General features: G+C 41.4%; 1 protein-coding gene and 1 non-coding gene across 2 annotated transcripts in view; both read right to left on the bottom strand.

Moving 5' to 3' along the window:
• The window catches only part of Wdr89 (WD repeat domain 89), a 39,322-nt gene that overhangs the window by 11,985 nt on the left and 1,521 nt on the right, over positions 1–25,816 (bottom strand). The window lies entirely within an intron of this gene.
• Positions 20,375–20,480, bottom strand: LOC129667829 (U6 spliceosomal RNA). The gene has a single exon (XR_008718822.1). It is a non-coding gene; the product is annotated as a U6 spliceosomal RNA (small nuclear RNA).

Genomic DNA, 25,816 nt, shown 5'->3' with positions numbered 1-25,816 from the left:
ATATATATTCCTGTGGATTCTATATCGGGTACAGAACAGTAAAGAGTCCCCTACTTCCTTCTGTACTATCACCCAGCATAGTCATAGTACTCAGTGTTTCAAGAAATGAAGGAGTCAACTGCATTTACTTTATTTGAGAATGGACAGAATGATGGAACTCCTCAAACTCCCTCCCACCCTCCATGCGGCATCAATATACTTTCTGGACCTGACTCCAGCTCCAGGGACCAACCCTGATTACCCTAATCCAATAACAGTAATCCCACTTCTTTTAGAAGGAACTGGCTCAGAGAGTCTGGATAAGCATTCCTGCCTGACTAAAGCGGTCCATATACGGAACACTACCTCCAACATGCAGCAAACCAAATGACGAAAGCAACTTTATGAATACTCAGCATTTCCTGATTATTTAAGCCAGCTGCCTCTGAATTTTTACTAACACATACAGAAGCAACTTTGATTAATATTGATTATGATGTCAGTGAGATTTGGGGCTTTGAGACAGATTCTGGCTTTATAGCCTAGATTGGCCTGGAACTCACTCTGTAGATGAGGCTGGCCTCAAACTCAAGAGATCCACCTGCCTCTGCCTCCCAAGTGCTGGGATTAAAGGCGTTCGCCACCACACTCAGCAGGAACATAGTTTTTAAAAGTCAAATTTAATTGCTAGTGAATGGAGGAACTCTGATCTTTTATCTCAATTGTTAGTCCTCCTTTTAAGTGTTTAAAATAAGCAGGAAAAGGGAGAGGTAGGGAAGAATTTTGAAGGCTCTTTATAAATATGCTCAGTAATAAATGATTCCCTGGTGCTAAAGAAAAAACAAAAACAAGCCACTAAAATAATATATTTTTAAAGCTTTACATAGAATTCCATCTGTTAGGTTTCTGAATATCCCAGCAATGTATACATATTTTTGAATATCTGATATTGTCAACAAGGTTCAAAATTCAGAACTCCAAATCTATTGTTTTAGAATATTTATGTCTTCAAGCCTCTTTCCTTTCCCCCAGGAGGCAGTAAATATTACTTGTTTCTTTTGAGTACTTTCAGAAACTGTCAACTTGGAGTTTAATGTAAACATTGAGGGAAGTATTTTTAGCTCAATAAAAAAACCTGCCAGGGTGTTACAATAAAAAAGCAATAGATTTACAAAATAACTCTTTCGGTTTCAAACCCTGTTCCACCACAAAAACAAAGAGCACAGAAGAATCTTCTTTTCCTATACATTCCCAGGACTTACTGAGGCAAAGCCAAAACAAAACCTCAAGAATTCTCCCTAATTCTCCTGAAGAGGTTAGCTGAGGGGCAGGTAGAGAGCCTCGGAAAGCTCAGGCATAAACACTCATACCACCCTACAAAGGTGGGGGCTGCAAAGACTACTATTTCTTCAAGGTCCTCGGGAAAAGTGTGAGAAATGTGCAGTCCACTGACAGAAAGGACTTGGGACTTTGCAGAGTAGGACATGGTCCAGGATCTCAGCAGACACACGGGGCCTGTTGGGGGTTGGTCCAGTGCTTGTATTTTGATGCTAATTACTGGCCCTCAAGATCTGGTTACTGCCTAGATTTACCTGTCCTTGTTGTGTAAACCTGCCTAAGATATTATTCCTGATTGGTTAATAAAAATGGTCTGTATCTGGGCAGGAGCGGAAGGAGATAGGTGTGCTAAGGTTCCCAGGCTTTGGGGACAGGAGAATCACGGGAAGGAGACAGACAGGAAGAGGAGGGAGGAGGACGCCAGGATGGGTTAGCGCGGAGAAGGAACCACGTGAGTGGGGAAAAAGGACTCCAAGAATGGCATGGAAAGGCCCAGATGAAAAATATCTTGGATGGAAGGCAGCCAAGGTAGGAACAGATAAGGCAGATAGCATGGGATGGTACTAGAAGATATGAGACAGTGAAGGTGAAATATCTGCCCAGCCCAAGGTAAATAAGGCAATTATAAAATCCATTGATTCCGATGGCGGGTTACTGCTATAATAATCATAGGGATAATAATAAACATTATTAGCCTGATACCATTTAATTTTCAACAACAGGGATCCCAGTTATTCTCAGCTCCAGCTGAGACTTGGCCAGTGAAAGAGATGCATGTCACATCAGGGTCAGATGATGAAAGGCAGATAAGACCTCTCCACCTTCTCTTTGCCTACCTGCTGCTTGGTCACAAAGGACTTCAAGGCAGAATGGCAGAGCCTGAAGATAAAAGGAAGCTGTCTTTTCAACAGAGAAAGCACAAACCTACATTGAACTGTTACCGGTTTAACTTCGTACATATATGTCAGATGTGCTAAAAACAAACCAAAGCCCACCGTTCAAACTACGATCAGTCCAACCTTTAATACTATTTAAAATAATTTAGACCTGGGGCTGAAGAAATGCTGGGTATGGGAGCACAGCCTTGTCATCTCCATGATGGGGGCTCAAGGCCAACTTAGGCAACAAGAGAGCCTGTCTCAAAACAAAACAAAAATAAAATTCAAAACCTTCATATGCTAAATAGCTGAACTGCTGGTCACAGGCCTGTAAATTCTAGCACTCCAGAAGCTAAAGCAAGGCTATCACAAGTTCCAAGTAAGCTCAGGCCACACGGTGAAACCCTGCCTTGAAAACAAATGGAAGCAAATCCTAAATACCTAACTGGAGTCCATTCCTGTCCTCATATTCTCATTCTCATTCATGCATTCCCTACCCCTCTCTCTGACTTAGAGAATCCAATTTAAACCAAATACATTTTTAAAGTATAATATTTCTTAGAAAAAGTGTGTAACACACTATCCCAACTTTATGGAAAAAATATTAGGCTGGTCTCAAACTTGCTGTGTAGCGAGGATGCCCTTGAACTTCGACCCTTCTGCCTCTAAGTCTCTAATGGCTGAGAAATACAGGTCTGAGCTACTACAAGCTGATCACACAAAGCTACCAGCAGAACTACAGCATCGGCCCACAGTGAAGTTCCTTCTGTTCGTGCCCATGCATCCTACCTGCAGGTATGCACAAGAACATGTGTGCCCCAACACACCCAGGAGGAGGGCTGAAGTGCTTTTTTTTCTGTGTGTGTGCCGAGTGCAGAAGCCTGAGGTTCATTCCAAGAGTCTTCCTTGATCACTGTCTACCTACGTCACTCACTGAGGCAAGGTCCCGCAACTGAACCCAGTTACTGTATCAGTAACTGAGTTACTGATACAGCTGGTCTAGGCTGCATCTAAGCTTATTCCAAGATGGCGAATCACAGGAACCATGCCATGCCCAGCTGGCTATTACATGGGTTCTGGGGATCAGGACCCTCACACTTGTGTAGCAAGTGCTTTATCCGCTGAGCCATCATGCCAGCCCTGAATTTTTTTTTTCTTTTTTGAGACAGAGTCTCAGGTAGGCCAGGTTTGCCTCAAACTCACTATGTGGTCAAGGATAATGTTGAATTTTGATCTTGCTGTTACCTGTGGATTACAGGGCTTCAGGGGTCCACTATCATGCCTGGCTTAAATATATCAATCAAGTATGATGGTGTCTATTCTACCAATGAGAAAAGCATGGCCATTAGATGGCAGAGCTGTTTTCTGAATTTAAACAGTTGTGTTTCCGAGCCCAAGCTCTTAACTCTTACATAACACTGCTGCTGTTAACATTGTAAAATCAGGTGTACTATGCTGCCTCCAAATAAGCACACACCTTATTAATATTTTAAAGAGAAACACTAGCAGAATATTTGGTGACAGTAGCTTCTAATGCCTAATGTAACGTGCTTGCACCAGTCAGTGGCAAAAATCTCATGAGAAAAAAACAAAACAAAACAAAACAGTGAAAACGACCTTATGGTAGCTCTATAGCAGACATCGAAGAGGCTTACTATACAGTGCACATAACCCCTGGCAACTTATCTGGAAGCACACAGGTCCAGCTTAGGGATCTGGCTAAGAGCATTTCAGAATTACTAGGAAGGCTGAATGGGAACTCTCACTCACACGCATTAGCAGTGTGTCTTGTAGGAAGACTAGCTCAGTATAAAAAGCATATATTAGCTTAACTTTAGAAGCCTTCCCAGAAAATATGCCAACAATGTAGATAAATCTGTGTGTCTGCTTTAAATGAACAAGGAACTGGCTTTAAAACAATTACCAAGGAACCATTTGGTTTGAACTGGGAAGAAATGCTGAATATTTAGTGGAAAGTATGCTAAGTTGACATCTGCTACAATTCCAATATAGTTTTAAATTTCACATTCATTAATGACTGAGACTTAATGACTTTGTAAATTAATCTAGCTTAGTGAAACTGGATATGCTATTCTTATTCACATATATGCTCAAGATACTAGGGGTGGGAAAATGGCTCAGTGGTTAAGAACATGGCAAAGGTACTGAGTTCAATTCCCAGCACTCATGCTAAGTGACTCCCAACTGCCTGTAACTCCAGGATGCCTCTGGCATTCATGAGCATTAGTAATCACATATGGGCATGAATGAGCACATATATGCCTCTGCCACACATTTAAAAATAGGAATAAAATGTTAAAATATTTTTTTTAAAAAAAAGAAAGAAAAAATGCTCAAGATACTGGTTACAGCAACATACCGCATCCCATGCATTAAATACACTATGGGAAAAACACATTTTGGGGAGGGGGAGGGAAGACAGGGTCTTTTTATGTAGCTCTCAATGTCCTGGAACTCTCTATGTAGACCATCCTGGTCCCAAACTCAGAAATCTGCCTGCCTCTGCCTCCCCAGTGCTGGGATTAAACATATGTGCCACCACACGCTGTGAAAAGCACAGTTTTTAAGGTGCAAGAATTTTTCCCATCCAAGGGAAAGGAGAAGGAACTAAGATGACACTTGGTCATATAAGGAAAGATCACCTTTTTGGGTTACAGATACAACATTCAAACCATCTTTAACAAATGGTTTAGAAACAAACACAAGTGGACATAGTGGCATACAGCTTTAATCCCAGCACTCAGAAGGCAGAGACTGCTAGATGCCTGAGCTTGAGGCCAGCATGATCTACTAAAGCTCCAGGACAGCCAGAGCTTACACCCAGGGACACTGTGTCCAAAAACAAAAAAAGGGAGGGAGGGAGGGAAGAAGGGAAGAGGGAAGGAAGGAAGGAAGGAGGGAGGGAGGGAGGGAGGGAGGGAGGGAAGGAGGGAAGGAAGGAAGGAAGGAAGGAAGGAAGGAAGGAAGGAAGGAAGGAAGGAAGGAAGGAGACAGGTCTTGCAGAAGACCTGAGTTTGGTTCTCAGCACCCAGTGGCTCAAAACCATCTATCACACTAGTTTTATGGGATTCACTGCTTTCTCAAGTATCCAAACTCCAGGTATTCACATGGTACACATAAATGTAAGCAGGTAGAACACTCACATACACAAGGTGAAATAAATCTAAACTTGTTTAAATTTCCCAGTAACATCCCAAGGTATCCAGGTTCTCAAGTAATTCTTCCATGCAATAGCCACCCTTTAAAGTAAGTCTATGAACGCCCAGCTTCCTTCAGCGAATAAAATTAACTGCTTTTCCTTTCCAAAACAACCAGCTGGTTAACCAAATAAAGAGACACCAAGCTACCCCGTCACCAGCTGCCTTAATTTGGATCAGTTAGAAGTACTACGTGTTTACTATTTCTTTTAATTCTGAAAAGATGCTTTTAAAAATTAAGCAAATGCCATCTTTAATAACTGGAAAGTGCTGGAGGGTAGGAACAAAAAAGGAAAGAAAGGAAAACTAAGAACTATTCCCTGTCACAAAAAGATGTTAACATCAAATGTTATTTAAAAAGCCAGCTACATAATACATATAACAAGTAACATATGCTATAGTTAGAAATTGATACGTCTAACAACATTGTATCCACTCAACTCCTAAGAATCACCCTACTCATGAACTCAGAAACAAAGCTGGAGGCATACACCTATAGCTCTAGCTACTCAGCAGGCTAAGGCAGCAAGGTCCCTTGAGCCGAAGTGTTCAGGGCCAGCCCTGGAAACAGACAAAAAGTGAGAGCATGTTGGACACACAGAGGATCACACAAACCCCTTGCCTTCTTATACAGTAAAGCAATCAACAGAGGCTCGAGCAACTAATTCTAAGAGTAAAAACACTCAGTGCTACCTGCTCATAGCTATCGATGGAGGGGCAGCTGCCACAATCAAGTGCAATCCCTTTGTGACTTCTGACCACAGAACCGTAAGCATCATTTCAATGTGCCTCTCACACTCAGAGGGAGATCATGTCTTCCCCTCTTTTCAAAGAGATGAGACAGAGTATAATGCTCGAGCTATACCCAGCTTTCATTAAAAACTGCTTACGTGAAAAGAAAAAACAAAAACACAGCAAGAAAGAAAAAACCCTTAGTGCTGAGTGATAGAAAGGAATTAGAATAAGGAAGAAAGAGGCAGGAAATATCGTCGATTAATTCTTTCGTTGAAAAGCTTTCCTCTGAAGTGGCGTTTGAAAGCAGAATAAAAGGAAGGCGGAAGGTGCTAGAACTCGTGCAACAACTGTCTGGTGGGCAAGCTGGATCTGGTGGCATGGGCCTGGCACTGCAGACTCAGACGCCTGGAGGCTGAGGCAAGAGGATCACAAGTTCAGGACTCACCTGTGCTACACAGTGTGTCCAAGACCATCCTGGACATCTTACATCCTGCATCCCCACCCCCACCCCCAAAAGGCAAACAGACCCAGGGATATAGCTCAGTGGTATTGAGTCTGGACTCCAGACTCAATCACTGGTGAGGAGAAACAAGGGTGGGAGGAAACTGAGTCTTAGGCAAAGAGAGAGAGAACCTGTACAGCTGAAACTGAGATAGAGCTGGGCATCTATAATGAGGTATGGTGCCCTGTTCTGATTTGAAGGCGTTACCTGTAGACAGAATATTGTATTCATAATAAATAAATAAATCTTTAAAATAATGTGGGGAAGGGAGGAAGGTGAGGCAGATTTGAAAAAAAAAAAAGATGTTAAAGAGACGTTAAGAGGTAGCCTGATCCAGGGAAGAGCTTTGTAGACCAGAGTTGGAGCTTTAGAACTGAGCAGTGTGCCTGCTCTTTGATCACTTCCCCCTGGCATTGTGACTTTCCCAGGCCACAGAGGAAGAGGATCCAGGCAGTCCTGATGAGACTTGATAAGCTAGGGTCAGATGGCAGAGGAGGAGGACTGGCATTTCAGTGGACTAAGGGAAGGGAGTGGGGGGAGGGAAGAGGGAGAGAGGGTGGGACCAGGAGGAGATGAGGGAGGGGGCTACAATTGGGATATAAAAATGAACAAACTGTAAAACAAAACAGACAGGACAATATGTCTCCACCAGAGCCCAGCAACAGCAGGCCCTGATTATTGCAACATTGCTGAAGCAGCAGCAGAAGACCTTAACATAGCCTTTATGAATGAGATAGATGAATGTGAATAATGAAATCTATGAAAACACAAACAGTAGAAGAAGATGAATAAAACAGTTCAAGACCTGAAAGAGGAAGTAGAGTCAATAAAGAAAGCCCAAACTGAAGGAAATCTGGAAATGAAAAATGTAGGAACTCAAACAGGAATCAGAGGCAAACCTTATAACCTATAAGGGATGGAAGAGAAAATGTTGGGGATGGTCTTGTGCACTCTGTATTCAGATGCTGATATCTTGCCCAGAGATCTGGCTGCAGTCTGGACGTGGACACTGTCATTCTATGAAGAATCTCCTATCTCAATGTTGTGTAAAAATTGTTCTCCATCACCTCTGATTAGTTAATAAAGAGCTGGGCAAGTGAGGAGAGGGTAGGGCTTCCAATCCCAGTTAGGGGGTCTCAGGTGGGAGACAAGAAGAAGAGAGGAGAGAGAGAGAGGATGTGGCCATGAAAACAAACAGATGGAGCAGAAACAGCCAAGGTGAGACTAAAATGGCAAGTAGCACGGGGCATGGGGCTTAGGAATAGCCAGGCTAGTATAATCAGGTTAGAACAGATCAATATCTGCCCAGATGTAGCAATTAAAGCTTATCAACAAATGTAGTAGATCTGTGTCATTAATTGGGAGCTGGAACAGGCAACAGGAAGAGCCCTAATTTATAACTATATTTCTACAAGAGAATCTCAGGCACTGAAGACAGAATAGAAGACATGGATATCTCAGTCAAAGAAAATATTAAATTTAAAATATCCTGGCATATCCGGGGCGAAAAGTCATTCGGGAGACTTCCGCGCCCCCTAGATGGGAAGCTGGAGTTTTTATAGGGTTTTAGAGCAGAAGCACTGGTACAGAAGCGAGAGGCATGGTTACAGGGGGCTGATTGGTACGTTTACACAAGACCACGGTTTGCGTCAAAGTTTGGCAGGGACACCAAGATTCCAGGAACTGGGTGGTCAAGGGGGGTAGGATGACCCCTTGACGTGGCCCGCCACCTGTTATTTTGTTTTTCCCTATCTTAGCTGAAACAGTCTCACAGATATCTATGAGAGTGATTAACACAAACTGTTTTTAGTATGACTGGGGCAGCCTGACCACAGATATCCCAAGTGGGTGACACAGCTAGGATTTTTCAGTAATTTTCCAGTTTCTCATCTGGCCTTCAGAGTTTTACAAAACAGTGGTGTCCCACAAAATGGCGTTAGCTATGTTTAACTTAGGGTGAGGCTGGGGTCTTTCAGAGACTTTAAGAACCAGAAGGGCCTGGAAAGATGTTCTACAAACATCTGCCATCTGAGAGATGCCAGTCCAGGCTACTATCCTCAACAAAACTTTCAATCACAGTAGACTCAGAAAATAAGGCATTCCATAATAAAACCAAATGTAAGCAATATCTATCTACAAATTGAGCCCTACAAAAGGAAAACCCCAACCTAAAGAGGTTAGCTATGCCCAAGAAAAGAAAAGGAATAAATAATCTCAGATCAGCAAATCAAAAGAGAAGAAACACACACATTCCACAACAAAATAACAGAAATCATTGTTGTGTCTCAACTTATATCTCTCAACATCAATGGTCTCAATCCCCAATAAAAAAGACACATTAACAGATGGATTTTAAAACAGGAACCAACTTCCTGCTGCAGCCAAAAAACACAACTTAACATCAAGGATATACATCACCTCAGGTAAAAAGGATGACAAAAGAAATTATAAGCAAATAGACCTAAGAAGCAAGTGATGTAGCCATTTTAATATCTGACAAAATAGACTTTATAGCAAAACTAATCAGAAGAGATAGGGAAGGACACTATATACTCAAAGGAAAAATCCATCAAAAGGACATTGCAATTCTTAACATCTATGCACCCAAAACAAGGGTACCCAGGTTCATAAAATAAATACTACTACTACAGCTTAAATCACATTCTGACCCTCACACACTAATAGTGGGAGACTTCAACATACCACGATCACCAACAGATGAATCATCCAGACAAAAACTGAACAAAAAAAGTTGGAGCTAACTGAGATCATAAACCAAATGGACCTAACAGGATATTTATAGAACATTTCGCCCAAACACAAAAGAATATACCTTCTTCTTAGCACCTCATGGAAATATCTCCAAAAGTGACTATATACTTAGACACAAAACAAGTTTCAAAAGATACAAGAAAACTGAAATAATACCCTGCATCCTATGTGACCACTATGGATTAAAGCTGGATCAATAACACAGAAAGTTTATAAACTTATGGAAACTTAACAAATCTCTACTGAATGAGAAATGGGTCAAGACAGAAATAAAGAAAGAAATTAAAGACTTTTCTAGAATTGAATAAAAATGAATACACAGCCAGGCGTGGTGGTGCACACCTTTAATCCCAGTACTCAGAGAGGTGGATAGCTGTGAGTTGGAGGCCAGCCTGGTCTACAAAGAGAATCTAGGACAGCCAAGGCTACATACATAAACCCTATCTTAGGGGGAAAAAAAGTGGGATTGGATAGATGACTCAGAGGTTTAAAGCACTGGCTATTCTTCCAAAGGTCCTGATTTCAATTCCTAGCACCTACATGGTGGCTCATAACCATCTATAATGAGATCTGTTGCTCTCTTCTGGCCTGCAGGCATATATGCAGGCAGAATACTGTATAAACAAACAAACAAATAAATGTTAAAAAAAATATGCAACATACCGAAACTTACGGGACACCATGAAGGTGATCTAAAAGACAAGTTATGGCACTAAATGCCTACATTAAAAAAAAAAAAAAAAAAAAAAACAACTCAAGCAATATCATATTAGTAAGTTAACAGCACACTTGAAAGCTCTAGAACAAGAAGAAATCACACTTAAAAGGCATCATAATCAAACATAGGGCTGAAATCAACAAAATAGAAACAAAGCAAAAATACAAAGAATCAATGAAACAGAGAGATGGTTCTTTGGGAAAATAAATAAGATTGACAAACCCTTATCCAAATTAACTAAAGGCAGAGAAAGGATATCCAAATTAACAAAATCAGAAATGAAAGGGGGTGAGTAACAACAGGTAATGAGATAAAATTGAATTGAAGACCCTGACATAAACCCACAAACCTATAGACAGGTGATTCCTGACAAAGAAGCCAGAGAAAAGACAGCATCTTCAACAAACGGTGCAGGTCAAACTGGATGGCTACAGACAAAAGAATCCAAATGGATCAAAGACCTCAACATAAAACCAGATACCCTGAACCTGAGAGGAGAGAAAGGAGGGAATTGCTTTGAACTCACTGGCACAGGAAAAGATTTTCTGAACAGAATCCCAGTAGCACAGGCACTAAGAACAACTAATATATAGGACTTCATGAAACCGAGAGGCTTCTGCACAGCAAAGGGCACCTTCATTCAGACAAGTGGGAGCCTACAAAATGGTAAAAGATTTTTACCAACTACACATCCCACACAGGGATAATATTTAAAATAGACAAAGAACTTCAAAAATAGAGAACAAGAAACAACTCAATCAAAAACTAGGTACAGATCAAAACAAATTCTCAAAAGAGGAACACAAATGGCTGAGAAACACAGAAATACTCAACATCCTTAGTCATCAAAGAAATGCAAATCAAAAGCACTCTGAGATCTCATCTTAGGCCCATCAGACTGGCTAACATCAATAAACAAGGGACAGCTGATGCTGCAGAGGATGTGGAATAAGGGGAGCACTCATCCATTGGTGGTAAGAGCGCAAACTTGTACAGCCACTATGGAAATCAGTGTGGCAGTTCCTCAGGAAGATGGTAACTGAGCTGCCTCAAGATTCAGCTGTACTGCTCTTGGGCATATACCCAAAGGAAGCGCCATCCTAGCAGAGACACTTGCTTATACAGAACAGCCAGAAATTGGGACCTAGATGTTCCTCAACAGAAGAATTAATATAGAAAAGGTGGCACATTCACACAAGAGTATTACATAGCCTTTAAAAAGAAAGCAGTCATTAAATTCTCAGGTTAATAGGTGGACCTAGAAAAAAAAAATCATCCTGAGTGAGGTATTTCAGATCCGGGGAGATAATGGTATGTATTTGCATATATGTGGTTATAAGATATTATTAAATCAGTGATAACCAAGATACAATCCATAGAACCACAGAAGTTAGGTGTAAAGAATGGGACTGGGGGACAGATAGATCTAGTTAGGAAAGGGAAGTTGAGCAGTTAGTTAGGGATGAATGGGGGGCTGGAAAAAGAGAATCAAGTTTGGGGGGAGGAAATACAAGAAGAGAGCTAAAGTTAAACACCATTTGAAGGGTATTATGGAAATCTAATACAACACAGAAGCTTCCTAAAATATATAAAGGTGATTATACATATAAAGGTGATTCAAATGAATTTGTCAAATAATGGGGAAACAGAGCCCCAACTGCACATCTTTCATTTGTCACCAAGTGAAACTTCCAGTCCTGGAATTGGGTTACATTTAATTGGGTTGTTGGCCAAAATAGTCCCATGGGAATTCCCAAATAACTCAGGCTGTTGCCAAGACTATGGTTTTTTCTGCACAAACTGATAGCAAGGCCCCACCACTGAAGACAACACGTACACAACTCACTGAACATGCAGAAGTCTCTAGACTCACAAAACTCATGGAATACACACACACACACACACACACACACACACACACACACACACACACATATATACATGAATGGAAAGTTCAAGAATCTAGCAGTTGCTCAGTTCCACAAGGCAGGGTGCCTTAGCTGGCCTTCTGTATATGCTAGAATACTGAAAAAGCAGGTTCCAATGCCAGTGAAGGAATGGATGTGCTAGCAAGGCGAGGGCAAGCAGGCAAAGAGCAAGAGCTTCCTTCTTCCATGTCCTTATATAGGCTTCTAGCAGAAGGTGTGGCACAGACTAAAGGTCTCTGAAGCTGCTTCAAGATCAAAGGCATGAATTTTCCTACCTGAAAGGTCTGGACTAGAAGTAAATTCATCTACTTCAAACCAAGCATAAAGTCTCACACAGGTGTGATCTCCATTTCTGCATTGTAGTTCACTCCAGATATAGTCAAGTTGACAATCAAGAGTAGCCATTCCAGCCTGGCCGTGGTGGCGCAAGCCTTTATTACTAGTACTTGGGAAGCAGAGGCAGGTGGATCTCTGTGACTTTGAGCTAGCCTGGTCTACAGAGTGAGTTTCAGGAAAGCTAGGCTACACAGAGAAACCCTGTCCCAAAAATTCAATAATAATAAAAAAAAAGCATAGCCATCACACTTGATTTGACTTAAGGCCAACTCGGAGAGATGGAACCCATACCCGACAGTGCTTAGATGACCAAAAACCCGAGACTAGATAGTCTAGAGACCTAGGGAAAGTCAAATACTACCAGTCTGAAAGGAAGTGGGCAGAGAAGCAATACAATGATACCTAATGACACTCGGCTATATTCCTACATCAGTGCTCTGCTCAGCCATTATCGGAGAAGCTTCCTCCTGCAGCAGATGGGAACAAATAACGATAACAAATAACAGAAAATGACAGACTTCAGAATACTCAGCCCCAAATGGGATTCTCTCCATCAAATCCCTCCCCCAAGGATTCAGGGAACGCCACAGAAGAGTGTAAGAGCCAGAGGGAAGATGACACCAAGAGAGCAAGACCTTCTAAACCAACAGGAGCAATGCTCATATAAACTCACCAAGACTGGGGCGGCACGCATGGGGCCTCTAACACTCTGTACCAGGTCCTTTGCATATATATTATGGCTTCCAGTTCAGTGGATTTTGTTTGTTTTTTCGAGACAGGGTTTCTCTGTGTAGCCTTGGCTGTCCTAGATTCACTTTGTAGACCAGGCTGGCCTCAAACTCAAAGTAATCCACCTGTGCCTGCCCCCTGCCTCTCTGAGTGCTGGGATTAAAGGTGTGTGCCACTGTGCCTGGCTCCAGTTTGGTGTTTTTCTGGGATCCCCAAATGTTATGAAAGAGTGGGTCTCTGTTTCTTGTGCCTTTTCTTATTTGCTTCTGTTTTATCCAATTCCAATATATTAGTTTTTGGTTTAGCTTATTATTATCCCTTAGAAGCCTGTTTATTTGCTAATGAGAGACAGAAAGGGAGTGGATCCAGATGGGAGGGGAGGTGGGAAGGAACTTGGAGGAGTCAAGGGAGGGGAAACTCTCACCAGGATAAATTGTGTGAGGAAAAACAAAATCTATTTTCAATGAAAGGAATTAAAAAAAAAAAAAAAGCTTAAGTTCACTGTCAGGAACAGTAAGTTCAAGGGCAGCCTAGGCTAACTGAGACCATATCTCAAAGGCTGGGGTGGAGTGCAGGGGCCAGTAAGATGGCTCAGAGGATAAAGGCCCTAGTCACAGCAACCTAAGTTCCAAAACAGAAGCCCACAGGTGGGAGAGAGCAAGCGCCATAATGCTGTCCTCTGACCTCCACACATGTGCAAGGTCCCTCCCCATAATAAAAATAAAATCGTACAAGTGAGAAAATGTTTCATTCAACTGATTAAAGGAATATACATTGTCTTTTTTACCTAACACCTGAAACTGTTGAGTAAGTACATTTTTAGAAGTAGTCTCAAGCAAGAACATTACAAAATCCAATTTTAAATTCCTGCACTTACAAACCAGAAAATGTATTCAAGAAAAGGAATTCAGGCTAAAGGCTGGGAAACAATATCATGACAAAGTCATGGGCTGGAGTGAGGGCTAAGTCGTTAAGAGTACTTCCTTTTCTTCCAGAAGAGTTGGCTTCATTTTACAGCACCCACATAATGGCTCACAACTGTCAGAAACTCCAGTTCCAGGGGGTCCAAGGTTCTCTTCTGGCACCTGTAGGCACTGTATACAAATAATGCACTTTAATATGTGCAGGCATACATTTATACACATAAAATAGTAAGATTTTTTAAAAGTTGCTGGAGATGGCCCAGCAGTTAAGAGCACTCTCTACTCTTCCAGAGGACCCGGTCTCAATTCCCAGTACCCACAAGATGGTTCAAAATCAGTTCTAATTCTAGTTCCAGGGGATCCAATGCCCTCTGACCCAGTGATCTGGGCCTTTCAACATCAATCAATAAAATGTACCACAGGCTTGCCCACAGGCCAATGTGATGGGCGCATTTTCTCAGTTGAGGTTCCTATTTCCTAGTGGCTCCAGTCTGTGTCAAGTTGACACTGAACTAGCTAGTATAACATGTAAACATAATTAGATACTTCCCAGGTGAATTCAGTGTTATTCTAAAATGCTACCCTAAGTAACCAAGTAGACAGAGGCTGAAGTGTGTTTAACCTGATGATTGCTTACACGTCCACTGCTAACCAGGGACTAGAATGATCCAAGACAAGGTTTCTGGACGCTAAGGCTCTTATAATCATGTTACCACCTCTCATAGTAAAACAGGCATTTTGAGGGATAGCAGTGGTAGGGGTGATCCAGTCTAAGGCTTGCAATGTGTTATGGGCAAATCTTAAGATAGTTACAAACCGAAAGCTAGTAATACCTACTTTTGCATTTTTGGGTAGAATCACTAACATTCCAAGCTAGAAGAATATTCTTGAGATGTAAATCAAAGTAGTTAAGTGTCAGGGCTGGAAAGATAGCTCAGTGGTTAAGAGCACTTGCTGCTCTTCCAGAGGCCCTGACTTTTGTAGTGGAAGTTTTGGCTTCTATAAAACTCAGTTATGGGGCTGGACTGATGGCTCAGTGGTTAAGGGTTAAGGCTGTTCTTCCAGAGGTTCTGACTTCAATTCCCAGCAACCACATGGTGGTTTTCAACCATCTGTAATGGAATCCAATTCCTTCTTCCGCTGTGCGTGAAAACCCGTATTCATATACATAAAGTAAATAAATCTTTTTTTAAAAACTCAGTTATGCTATGTAAACATGTTTTTGTTTTAATCCCAAGTGTGGGATATAGGACTGCCTCCATTCATCCACAGCCAATAACTGCCTCAGAGGATCATGGTCTTTGCAAGCTGGAGATAGTTTAATTTTGAAGACTCGAAGAGGGTATAAATACCAGAACCCAGAGAGACAAAGCGAGGGTTTCAAGAAGATTGATGGAGAAGGAAGAAGGCTGCTGGTTCTTCCTGTTTGCCATCTGCTGTTGCTGGACTGCTAGACATCCTGATGACTGCGATTTTCCCAGAGAACCTGATGACTTTACCCAACCAGAACTAAGTCTTCATGCCCTTTCCCTTTTAACCTTTCTCTCCTACCTAGGGCTGGGGGTTTGGAAGGGAGGTAAAGGTCTTAAGAAACACCCATATAAAGTAGAGTTTAAACACTAGCACCTACAGAATTTGGCTCCCAGCACCTATTATCATGTGGCTCAGAAATGTCTAACCTTAGCTCCAGGGAATCAGATGCCTCTAGCCTCCATGGGCACCTATACTGGTGAACACACACCTACATATAATTAAAAATAGCAAAAATAAATATTAAAAAGTAGTAACCTTTAAAATATTTAGTCTTTTCTAATATTTGTAGAATAAAGTATTAAACATTTGTCTTATTAAGATCACAATCTAGTAAGTTTCAAACTCTTTTCCTCTCTTCTGAAAATGGTAAAAAGATCTCAAAAGAGAAACAAGAGGTATAATTATTGAACCATCCTATAAATGCCCGATATTAAGAGAAAAAAAAATCCTTTACTTACTTTATAGATCTGATGTGAAGGCTAGAAATGAAAGAACATAATGCCCTGTGGCATGCTGCTTCACTAACACTGTCACAGGCATTATCAGTGCCCGAGCTGCTGGTTACTGCTGCCATCTAGCAGCAGGTCCAACAATGAGAGAACGCAGGGCTCACTCAGGACGGAACTCCAAACAAGTCACAGGAACAGGTGCTTCTAATGCTGACTTTGACAACTGAAATTGAACTGAATTTTTTTCTCAGAAGTTTCTCTCTCCCTGAGAAATATAAATTATTTCCATGTGAGCATCTAGACTTTTACCTCAACTCTGATCTCTCTTCAAAATTCCATTATTCTAAAGTAGTGGTTCTCTGGGTTATGATCCTTTTGGGGGTCAAATGACCCTTTCACAGGCCTAAGACCATCAAAAAACACATTTACATTATGATTCATAGCAGGAGCAAAATTACAATTATAAAGTAGCAACGAAATAATTTTCTGGCCGGGGGGTTACCTCGACATGAGGAAGTGTGTTAAACGGTCGAAACATTGGGAAGGTTCAGAAGCACTGCACTAAGGTCTGCTCAGATCCCCACACCTGCTCGTATGTGCCACCAAATTTCAAATACATCCAAATGTGCTTTCCTATGATTTGTCCCTATTAACTTCAAATCTTACTTATCTAGGCTCAGAATCAGATCTCCTTTGATGAAGGAAGAGAGTAAACTAGGTAATGATCCTTCTATGAAAATGGCCCTTAATGTCTGCTTTAATATTTACCTTCCATTACCGTCCTTGTTCCCTCTCACCTCTCATCTGCAGCAACCAAACACACACAGAGGACAGGAAGTACTTCATGTAGCCCCTAGATCAGTGCTTTTCATCCTCGCTAATGCTGAGTCTCAGTGTGCAGCCTTGACCAACCTTGAACTCGAAGATACCCACCAGGCTCTGTCCCCCAAGGACTAAGATTATAAGTATGTGTCACAACATATGGCTAACAATATCTTTAATAATGATAAATATCATGATGCATCCTTTTGTTGTTTAAAACTCCAGGTATTAAATGAAAGTTTAAATTTACAAAAGAGTACACTTAATAGCCACAACATTCTAGCAGGTAAAATGTGTTAGTAAAATACTTTTCCAATGACAGAATTACTAAAAGGACTGCTGCTCTCTCCAAGACCCCCACATCCTTTTAGGTCACCTGTCTCCTACCCATGCTTCAAGATTCACTTCAAATCCTACTGGTCACATAAAATTCTTATTAATCCACCACAAAGTGAATTTCAACCTTCTCTAAATACCAGTGTTGTGATGTTCATGCAGCAATAATTTTATGTGAAGTAAGTTGAAGTGTTAATTATCTGTATCTTAACATATTTTAAATTGCTTCGGCCTCCTAACGAGAATAAACGTTGTGAGAACAGAAATATATTTTTCAATCCTCTTCTGTTTACAAGACAGGGTCTCACTATGTAGCCCTGGCTGGTCTGGTATTCACTATGTGTCCCAGGCAAGCACTGAACCACAGCAATCTTCCTGCCCCTGACTCCTAAACCCAGGGATTATAGGTGGGTGTTACTACATCTAACTCCCTATCTTTTCATATCAATTCTATCAATCCGTAGATAAACAACCCTACTTCCTGTGACAAATACAAACACAGATGTCCTCAGTAGAGGAAAACAAGGAGACTTACTCACATTTATGTAAAACAATGGTAGATAAACAGGAAGACTCACAAAACCTCACTAAACCCTCAGAAGCAATCTAACTCCCCTCCCACTGTTTTATTGTTTAGAAGGCAGGTTCCTGCACAAGAAATAAATTTAAAAGTAACAATATAAGCATCTATAATCATTGCTTTGAGAATGTAAGTTCATGCCAACCTCCTTCATTCTCATAAAACTCCATGTCTTAGTCAGAGTTACTGTTGCTGTGATGAAACACCATGACCAAAGTAACTTAGGGAGGAAAGGGTTTATTTGGGTTATACTTCCATATTGCTGCTTCCATCAGCAAAGGAAGTCAGGACAGGGATTCAAATAGGGCAGGAACCTGACTGATGAAGCTGAGGCAGAAGCCATGGAGGGGTGCTGCGTCAGCTTGCTTCCAATGGTTGGTTCAGTCTACTTCCTTTTTTGTTGTTGTTGTTTTGATTTTTGAGACAGGGTTTCTCTGTGTAGCCTTGGCTGTCCTGGACTCACTTTGTAGACCAAGCCTGGTCTACTCACAGAGATCCTCCTGCCTCTGCCTCTCAGAGTGCTAGGATTACAGGCATGCACCACCATGCTGGCTTCAGGCTGCTTTCTTATACAGCCCAGGACCCTCCCATAGGAAGCCCCACAATGGGCTGTGCCCTCCCACATCTATCACTAATTAAGAGAACGCCCTACAGACTTGCCTACAGCCCAATCTTGTGCAGGCATTTTCTCAGTTGAGGCTCCCTCCTTTCCGTGACTCTAGCTTGTGTCAAGTTGACATAAACTAGCGAGTGCACTCCAGGAAGGCAGAATCGAGGAAGCTAAGGAATTGGTCAGGATTTCCATATTACACACAGTTCTCTAGCTGCAGAGAGCACTCAATAAACACTCATGTACTCTCTAGCTACTTCTAGAAACTGAGCAAGTATTCAAATGCTACTTTTTATTTTACAAAAAGGATTGGGTAATCTTAACTTTCCAGAATGCTGTATGTACTTTATGACATTATACTTTTATGTAAAATAAAAACCTACACATTAATCATTTACGATAAAAATAGTCCAATGATTCATAAATGGCATTATTTAAGAATGGCTCAGAGGACTGTGTTAAGTCTCAATTCCTTTCTTAGTTCTCAATTAAGACTCAAAAAATAGTGTGTAATCTTAAAGAGAAAGTTTAGAATAACTTCAAAAACTAATTCAGGGCTACATTAAGGCTAGAGGCATGACAGGCCGAGGGAAAACATAAAAAAAAAAAAAAAAAAATTCAACCTTTATTTCCTTTCTTCCTTACTTGAAAACAGACTGTTATGCACGGTAACAACTTCAGGTCTGAATAATACAGGACTAAGGATCCAAGGCGAAAGAGAAGGGCTCTAAGAGAAATCAGAACCAAGATAAAAAGACTGACAGCAGCCAGGAAGTATGAACACGGGTGAGAGAGAGACATTTGGTGCAGTGGTGTAGCCAATACACTGGGTCCTGGTGCTCCTGTAAATAACCCTTAATTAAATTCACTGGGCTTCACACAGACTTGAAAGGGGAGGAAGTCAACAGGACCCGGCCATGAGGATAATGGGAGAAGTTAAGCATGGCTTATTTATGTATAAGAAAACGTCATGATGAAATCCACTAAAAGTAACTAACGAAAATGTATTAACACAGTAGGAAATGAAGGCACTATCCCGTGTCAGCTCAGTCAGCAGTACTACAGACAGCCTGAGCTGGCTTTAGGGGAAACTGTTCAGAACCTACCCTGGCTTACTTCTGCTTGGGGTGGGGCTGAGGTAGCCTGCAAGAAATCTCAGATCTTCCCTGGGCTCTATTTTCCCGCCCCCTTATGTTATTTACTGGTTCTTTGGTGTGACCGATTATGTAACACGTACTGAGTTCTTTCCATATACCATGTGCTGCTCTAAGTCCTTCATGTGTTGTCCTTTGTTCGGCCTTCTGGGAAGTCCTATAAAGTATGTATCTTTACAGTATGTTTTGTTTTACAGTATGATTGTTGTTTTCACTTTTTCCTTTTCTTTCTTTTGTTTATTTATTTAGTCTTCTGAGGCATGATCACTATAGGCTGTCTCAAACTTGCATCAGTCCCTCAGCCACTCAAGTTCTTCGGTTTACAGGTGTGCACTTCCACATCTGGGCGCCACATTTGCTACTCCCAGTTATAATGAGGTGAGGTAAAGTTTGAAGAGTAAAGTGAAGCTGAAGGTGACGGCACACTTTTGTCATTCCAGGTACTGAGGTGTAGGAGGATCACCACAGCTACAGCCTGCCTGGAGAACAGTGTGTTCAGTGGCAACCTGGACAACTTTGTGACACTGTTTCACACCTTGTATGAAAACGGAAGAATTAAAAGGGGCTGGGAATATAGCTCAACGACAGAATACTTGCCCAGAAATCACGACACCCTGGATTCTCTCCTACTCACCCCCATTGCCTAGGCAGAGCCTATACAACAGTCCCCTACAAATCCCTATTGCCTAGGCAAAGCCTATACAAGTCTTCCTACAGTCCTGGCTGTCCTGAAACTCACTGTGTAGATCAGGCTGTCCTCAAACTCACAGATACCCACCTGCCTCAGCCTCTGCCTCCAGAGTGCTAAGATAAAAAGGTGTGTGCCATCACACTAAGCAAAGCCTACTCTTCATGAATTTGTGTGTCATCCTAGCACAGGGGCATGATAATCTTCTCTGTGTCCTTCCAATTTTAGTATATATGCTGCCAAAGTGAGCACAAAGCCTAAACTCTTAAAACACTTTCTAATAGTAGCTTTCAAATAGTATGGGATATATTTTGCTTTATTTTTATATGCCTTAGAAATTTTACTATATGCATAAGTTTTTATCAAATAGTAAAATTATACATTATGTATATAAAATTATACATAATACAAAAATCAGGAAAACATAGACAATTTATAGTAAATGATTTTTTAAGGTAATGGAAATATCAGTGATATGAAATCGAGTGTAAATTATGGTTACCTGTGGTAAATGTACACATTTCTGAGTACCTATATTGAGCCAAGCATGGGGACACACATCTTCAATGCCAGGACTTGGGAGGCAGAAGCAGGCAGATCTCTTTGACAGCCAGGGCTATATAGAAAGACCTTATTTCAAAACAACAAAACAAAATAAATAAAAGCATCATTAGTTTTGAGATAAAATTAAAATTAGCAGGCCAGAGAAAGAGCTCAGTAGGTAAAAGTGCTTGCCACCAAGCCTGGTAACCTTTATTCAGTACCTAGAGCATATCTGGTACAAGGATATCCAAGTCCTTCAAGATACCCCAACACATAAAATAAAATACATATAAAAAAGAATTGAACACCAGTTATCATGTGAAGCATTCTCCTAGCTACTTATGTCACATTAATAATAACATCAAATAAAGTCAAGGGGGAGGGATTTTATTCAATTAACAGTGTCAAGTACAGGTTTAAGCCCTTCAAATATTCACAGCATCCTAAGAGGTGCTTATTGCTATTCAATTTCACAGCTGGGGATATAGAAGCATAAACAGAGCTGTTAAAGATAAACAGACCGAGGGTGCAGAGACAGTCAGGACTCAAGAGCAAGCCAAGCACTTTCACGAAAATTCTAACCACTAGCTCTGCTCTCCTTCAAGAAATGCTAAATTCTTTTTTAGTTTGTTTTATTTTTTGTTTGTTCTGAAACAGGGTCTTACTATGCAGCCCTACTGTCCTGGATTCATTATGTATACTAGGCTATCCCTAAACTCCAAGATCATCTTGCCTTTGCCTCTGGAGTCCTGAGACTGAAGGAATGCACAGCTACACCCAGGCATAATTTTTTTTCTTAGAAAAGACAGCAGTAGGTTAGAGATGTAGCTCCGTGGAAAATCACGAATTCAGGCATGTGTGGGGCCCAGTATTCTATCACGAGCACATCTGAAAAGATAAACAGTAGGACTGTTATAGACAGAGTGCTGGCTCACAGTCTGTTCTGCTTTGGATTAAAGGTGAACACCACTGTGCCCAGCACAATGAAGAATTTAAAGGATTAGGAAACTAAGGACTCGGGGCTGGCGATATGGCTCAGAGGTTAAGAATATTGGCTGCTTTTCCAGAGGTCCTGAGTTCAACTCCCGGCAACCACATGGTGGCTCACAACCTTCTATAATAAGATCTGGTGCCTTCTTCTGGCTTGCAGGCAGAACACTGTATATGAAAGAATGAAAAAGAAAAGGAAGGAAGGGAGGGAGGGAGGGAGGGAGGGAGGGAGGGAGGGAGGAAAAAAAGGAAAGGAAACAAAGGACTCTGAAGGGTAGCTGGCCAGAAGGGGCACTCTCTAGCACATCAAAAGCTAGGCACACAACCAGGTTAGTTATATGTAGCTATGCCAGGCTTCTAGCCAATGGAATGTGAAAGAAAATAATGTAGGCCACTTCCAGGCCTGACCCACAGAAATTTCTCTCACATGTGCTTCTCCTGATCCTTTCTCCTCCTAATAAAAACAAAAACACAAATCTTTATGAAATTTTTCTAACAAATGCCTAACTGGAGCTGGGTTTTCATATGCTTATTCCAATGTATTTATCTAGTACTTAGCAAAGCTTTACTTTGCTTATCTCCCCCAAACTATGAATTCTAGCATAATTCTAGTCCCAGGTGTACAAGCAGGTAGAGCACAGTATTAGAGAGCAAATTAGAAGAGGAAATTATTGATGTAGGTCAAGAAAGGTCATGTTTATGTAGAGGACACAAAGATTGTAGAAAAATTATATAGCTTGGTTTTTCATTTTACTCATTCAATAAAGAGTGAAGCATGATAGGAGGAAACTCTAAGTCATTAGAGCTGCTGTTTTGCTGAGGAAACAGCAAAGGGCCCTAACATGTCCATCTCTCCATAAAGCCTACTGTATAGTCTCAGTTAGGAGCAACGGGACTCAGAAGTTTGAAGTGGTTGGGTTTTGTTATTATTTTGACACAGGGTCTCATGTAGCTCAGCGTGCTCTCAAACTCACTGCATAGGTAAGACTAGACCTTGAACTTTGCAGCTGCTGGTTTCCCTCCTTCCACACCTTCTGTGTGCCATGCACCACCACTCCCAAATGATTTGGGTGTCTGAATCGCTGGTTTTCTTATCATAAATTCCCATCACCTAAGATCATGCTATTTAAAAGTGAAGCATACACACAAACCTATGACTACAGTAAACTAGGAAAGACGCCACTGAATAAATAGCAATCTTTGCCAAGTGCAGTAATGTTATGATCTCATAAATAAATAATTCAAAATGGCATCAATCAGGATCATCATGAACTGACTGCAAGTCACATGAATTCTTAAGGCAGGCTAGAATTCAATGACACTTTTCTAAATGACTGATTCTAATTTTACAGGTGAGGATTATTCCATTACCTCTGCTGTTCAAGAGATGTTCAGTTCTTTCACGGCCGTTTAAAAGTCTAACTTACCAGTTACCTAACATAAACTTTTTCTCTTAAAGTCTCTACTACAGACTCAGTTACACCTTCGGTGACTTTGTGGAGAGCTGAGTAATGGCTCCCCAAGATACATAAGTCCTACCTACCTCCTAGAACCCATCAACATTTTTCATTATGACAAAATGGTTTCACATAACAAATTAAGCATTTTGAGATGGAGCAAATAATTTTTGACTACCTGGGAAGGCCCTATATATTATAGGAGGAGGGAGTTGAGACTTGGCCACAGAAGAGGGGGTAGATGACGCTGGAAGCAGCCATTACTGACTACATTGTGAGAGGTAGGAGCTACAAGCTGAGTCCGCACATGCAATCCCAGCACCTTCCCTAATGCAGGAAGCTTGCCAGGCATTCAAGACCAGGAGGGGCTATATGACGAAACTGTCTTTAAAGAAGAAAAAAAGAGCCACAGCCTAACCAACATAGTCACTAAAAGCTAGAAAAGGCTAGAAAAAAAAAAAAAAAAACCCACACAAAACAAAAATTTGTATGAGACCTCCAAGAGGCTTTAAGGAACCTTTGATAACTTGACATTAGCCCAGGAAAAAAATTAGACCCAACCTGAAAGATAATACACTTGTGCTGTTTTGGTTGTTTTCCCTAAGTGCACACGTCTGTGTATGCCTGTGGGCTGTTGCCTGAGTAGGCGGGAAGCAGTTTTAGATCTTCTGGAGCAAGAAATTAAAGCTGCCCAATGTGGATGCTGGAAACCCAACTTGGGTCCTCTGCAAGAGCAGGAAGATTTTGTTTTGTGTTTTGGTGGTGGTGGTGGTGGTGGTAGGGGACTGCTCTTTATAGCCTTGGCTGTCCTGGAGCTCACTATGTGCAGCAGGCCAGCCTCAAACTCAGAGATCTGCCTACCTCTGCCTCCAGAGCACTGGCATTAAAGGCCTATACAACCAGACTCTGTACGGAATGCATTCTTAATCACTGAGCCATCTCTCCAGCCCCACATTTACTCAGTTTTAGGTTACAAAGCTTGTGATAATTTGTTATAGCAGCCATCTGAAACTAATATAAACCCTCTCAGAAATTTGGCAGTAGTCAGCTATGGTGGCTTATGCCTATAATCCTAGCATTTGGGGAGCTAACACAAGAGGATTAGATTTGAGGCTAACCTAAAATAAACAGTTAATTCAGGCCAGCCTGGGCGTATAGCGTGAGAGCCTGTCTCAAAAAACAACAGGCCAGTGAGATTACTCATCTGATGACCCAGATTTGATTCCCTGGACCTACATTGGTGGAAGCAGAGAGCAGACTCCCACCTTGTCCTCTGGCCTCCACAGTTGCAATGTCACACACAGTAAATGTAATTTAAAAACAGAAGGCTTGAGAGTGATTTGTACATGATGCACCCTAAGATATCAACCTGAACTAGCATGAAATGGCCTATATCAGAAATATACTCATTTTTATTAGGTAACTATATAGAAATCACTTGAGACTGGAGAGATGGCCCAGTGGTTAAGAGCACTGTCTGCTCTTTTGAGAGGTCCTGAGTTCATTTCCCAGTGCCCACATGGTGGCATTCAGGTATACATGCAGGTAGAGCATTCAGATACATAAAAATAAGTAAGTAAATAAATCTTTAAGAGGAAATCACTTGAGCCAAGGATGTAGCCCAGTTGGTAGTGCGTGCCAAGCATGCACAGAGCACCTGGGTTCAAGCCCCAGGACTTGGTGTGGTCATACCATCATGGTGGCACACCTGCAATGCTAACACTCCAGAGTTGGGGAGGTAGGAGAATCCTAAATTCAAAATCATCCCCAACTGTACAGTGAACTCTAGGACAGACTTAAGAACCATGAGCCCGTGCAGATTGTTTTTTGGTTGGTTGGTTTTGTTTCTAGAGACAAATGAAAATGTAGGTTTTCTATTTTATTTACTTTTAACATCAGAATGGGAAAGCAAAAAAATAACATCTTAAGATGGGTCTAGGACACTGGCCTTTAATCCTAGCACTCAGGAGGCAAAGACTAAGCCTGGTCTACAAAGTTCCAGGCCAGTCACAACTACATAGATTGGGGCCCTGTCTCAAAAAAACAACAAAGCTGGGCAGTGGTGGCTCAAGCCCTTAATCCCAGAACTAAGTGAATCTCTGTGAGTTCCAGGCCAGCATGGTCTACAGAGCAAGTTCCAGGGCAACCAGGGCCACACAAAGAAACCCTGTCTCAAAAACCAAACAAACAACAAAAACAAGTATTTTAAAAAAAGCAATGCTTTCATTTCTATTTTGTAATAAACAGAAGTTGCAGCTTTGGCTGATGGTGAAGGCCTTTAATTCCAGCACTTGAGAGAAAAACAAGTTCTCTAAGTTTGAGGCCAGCCTGGTTTACATAATGAGTTCCAGGATCACCAGGGCAATAGGCCATCTCTGCTGATGAAACGAGCCAAATTAGAACATATAAAGGCAGGTTTATAGGGAGCAGCTCTTGGGCAAGTTCACCAGTCACAAGGAACAGGGTCTGGAAAGTCAAAGTGCAGAGGGAGACACAGAAGTGGAGAGAAAGAAAGAGTGTGCCCATGCAGAGAGAAAGAGAGAGAGATCAGAAAATGTCTGGATTATATAGGGAGGGGAATCCCAGGCCCTGGTGGGG

Source organism: Psammomys obesus, unplaced genomic scaffold (assembly GCF_907164565.1).
Source record: "Psammomys obesus unplaced genomic scaffold, mPsaObe1.curated_primary_1811, whole genome shotgun sequence".
Lineage (NCBI taxonomy): Eukaryota > Metazoa > Chordata > Mammalia > Rodentia > Muridae > Psammomys > Psammomys obesus.
The sequence above is the reverse complement of the archived record's forward strand: the minus strand, read 5'-3'. Positions and strand labels throughout refer to the sequence as shown.